Raw genomic sequence first — 3622 nt, forward strand, 5'->3', positions numbered from 1 at the left:
GAAGGCGGGGCCGGTCCGCGGGCAAAGGGCAAAGAGCGTGACGACTTGGCGCGAGGGGGCGTGGCCCGCCGGGTCCCGCCCCCTCGCCCGGCCCCGCCTACGAGGCCGAGGGAAAGGTCCGTTGGAGGGCGAGCCTGGCGGCCGTTGCTTCAGAGGCGGCCACGCCCACTGCTCCCCCGCAGCTTTAAAAGCGGCCGGCAACCGTCCCAACCGTCACTTTAGTGAGTTGGGGGAGTCGGGTCGGTAGGTCCTTGGGCGCTCTGCGAAGGGAGTCGCAGTGCTTGATCCGATTAAGCAGCTCAGTCTACGAATATGATGTAGTGAACAATACAGTCAGTGAGCAATACAATTTGATTCGCGTCAAGATCTGCGGGAAACTTCCAGCTGTACTCCATGGTTGCTAGTAAAGGAAATACTCCCATTTGTTCTTAAGAAATCGCGTTTAGGGAAACGTGCATCATTCTGGAGAGTTTGGTTCCGTTTAAATGCATCATTTATTCAAAATTACCTTCTCAGGTTTCATATTTAAAAGACGCTCAAGGCATAATCGCACGATTGAAGACTATTGAGGCCGTTATTAGTAGATCAAGTGTGGTGGTTCAGTGTTGGACCAGTACCTGAAAGAGCCAGGTTTGAATCCTTTATAACAGGGGTGGGCAGACTGCTGGCAGGAGCTTGTGGTATTTGTAGTCCATGGACCACTGAAGAAGCTCCCTGGGCCACCTTGAGCCAGTCAGCTGTCTCAGCCTAGCCTACTTTACAGGGCTGTTCTGAGGATGCAGAAGAAAGGTCTAACCGTTTTGTGCCTCTACTGAGGAGAAAGGTGGGATATAAAGGAATTAAATGAAGAAAGCAGAAAGAACATGTTCTGCTATGAACTTGAAAGAAGCTGAACCTGCACTTGTCATTGTAGCCCAGGGATGGCCAATCTGTTGTTTTCCAGGTGTCCATGGGCTACAATTACCATGAGCCCCTGCCAGCAACATGTTGGTGTTGAACCCAGCCGTATGTGCCAAGAGAAAGGAAGATTGGAGAGAAAGCCGGAGCACTTGTAACAGCACAGCCTTAACAAACTTCATGTAGGGCTACTTGGACTGTCTGCAGGCAGTGCTTACATGTGCAGGGAGCATGTCCTTGCATTGCCAGTTGGAGGATCATGATGTCCAGTTTCGTGTTCTGTAGTGAAGCATTTATGAAGTATCTAAGCCTGGCTAGTGTTAGCAGTAGGCTTTAAGCTTTATCTTCCTTCTTGGTTGATGAAGTCCAAAGAGCTCCCCTTTCATGCAAAGTGCTCATTCTCCAAAGCAAGATTCTCCATCGTGATGCCCGCCGCAACTACTTCTCCTGGCACCTTTTCACAACGCAGGCCATTGTAATGTAGGGCTTGCTACTGACTGCCTGTCTCATTTAATTGATAGGGTTGTCCATGGTTGAAGTAAGAGCCTCAGCCACTGCAGGTCAAGAGGACTCGTACGTGGTTCCATTCTTCCTTAGGCCTGACCAGTGTTGCTGTGTCTTTTGCAAAGCAGGGAGTGAACTGTGTTCTAGTCACAAAGTCTAGAAGTAGCTGGGCTGTTGCATGAGAGAAGATGAGTGGAGTAGAAGGGCACCCCATCCTACTCCAGGCTCAGTTTTCTAGTGGCTGTACCAGACTTCCAACCAAGGTATAATCCTTGAAGCAGCTTCATGTGTTGGGTTGGCTGCCATATGATTTTTCTACAAGGTGAGGCAGGAGCTATTGCGTTTTACTCCATGTCTGGCAGCAGCCATTTTGTGGTGGCATCCGCTACCCCTTCTCAAAATTTTTAAGGTGACTGCAGGCTTTAAAAAGTTGGAGACCACTACTCTAGAGCTCCCATTATCACAATGTGTGTATTCCAACATGAGGCGCAGTCCTGACAGAGCCTTTCTCTGAGAGATGAGTGCCACGGCTGGGGCTTATGGCAGACTTATTTAAACAGTATGTTTGGCTACAGATTTTGTGGTTATCTTTCACTGTGCTGTGGCTGTGTTTCTGGCAGGAGGCTGGGCAGCCGAGGAAATCTGGCTTTGTTTAGTTCCGTGGGAGTACTTAATACTTGCTTTTTTGCTGGCATTAGGAACCGCATATGGGCAGAGAAGGTATTAGACCAGCTAATCTCTACTTCTTCTCTGGCATAAACTCAGTACTCATAATTTCTGGCTCCCATGCCAGTACAGGTACTCTGGCACTGGGTAATACACAGGTGAACTGGCATCCCTCTGTGTTACACTGCCCTCAAGGTTTGATTGCCAGCCTAGGCAGTTTGCCTAAAGGCTTTGGGACTACACCCTGGATTAATTTAGCTATATAAGGATTATATAAGGATTATAGCACACAGAAGCTTGTGAATGATGTTTTGAAAGCTATCATAATTGTGAAACATCGCTGTCAAAAGAAACGTTGGGTGCCTGGCAATGTGACATACCGAGTAATAATAGCTGGCTTTGTATGGGAATGAGTACCTACTTCCACAATACTGGGGCATTCTTTTATTGTGTTGTTTTGCAGTAGTTTAGGGTGCTCCTCTTGTCAAATTTAGCCCCCATAAAAATACAATTCATTCCTGAGTTTGTGGGGCTTTATTTCCAAGCAACTGTGTATAATGCAGGTATCCCTGTTTTATCTCCTAGAGTTAGTAGTTTGACCCAGTCAATTTTTGTTGGGAAAAGATTGAGTGTCTACCTTGAGAGCCAGTTTGGTGTAGTGGTGTAGCACCACAGAGAGGAAGCTGGGCTAGAACCATTCTACGTAATATGTTTGTTTTCTACTCTCAGATCAGGGATTCCTAACCAGGCTCCCTGGGGCTCCATATCCTGCCTTAATGAAACTCAGCCGCAAGCCATTCCTAGCACTGCCATGAAAACAAGGAACTGGCTACTTCCATTGACCTGGGGGTATCATTCTCACATGGTTGCAGCCCCTGGGAAGGGAGAGGGGGTGAATGCTGGACAGCTACAGTATTTGCTGGCTTCCCCCCTGAAAAACATGCCTCCAAGTGTGGGGAGGGGTCGTCCTATACGCTGGGTGCACTTCAGTTGGGATAGACATAGCTGCCCATAGTGGCCTCCCAATGCCGGTCCACCTCATTCTACATACCATCCAGTATCGCGCGGTATCCAGCGAGGCCGCGGTGGGTCATCAGCGTGGCTGTGGTGAGCATCAGCAGCAAGACAGGGGTGCCAGCCTTTTCGGCGTGACCGGCCCATTCTGCTTGGTGGGAAGCAGCGGTGCTCCGGACCGCCCCTTGTCTACGCAGAGTTCGCACATGTGCATTTGCGCACTAGTGCCGGTCATAGGGAGATGCAGGGGCGGGCCGGAGGCGCTGAAGTCGCACTGCAGCCATACAATGGTGACAATGACAAGTACTGTAATGTAATGTAACAAACTCTATATTTTGAGTGGAAATGTTGGGGGGTCGTCTTATACGCCCGGTCGTCTTATACGACAAATATGGTACTTCTGCCTCAAACTGCCTCCTTTCTGTCCTTGCTCATCCTCTTCGGACATGGCAGGGAGGTATTGCCAGCTGACATCACTTCCAGCCTGGTTCTGGGGCTCCTTGAAGCCTGAACATTTTTTAGGGGCTCCTCCACAGTCAAT

The sequence above is a fragment of the Paroedura picta genome, chromosome 7 (assembly GCF_049243985.1).
Source record: "Paroedura picta isolate Pp20150507F chromosome 7, Ppicta_v3.0, whole genome shotgun sequence".
In the NCBI taxonomy this organism is placed as follows: domain Eukaryota; kingdom Metazoa; phylum Chordata; class Lepidosauria; order Squamata; family Gekkonidae; genus Paroedura; species Paroedura picta.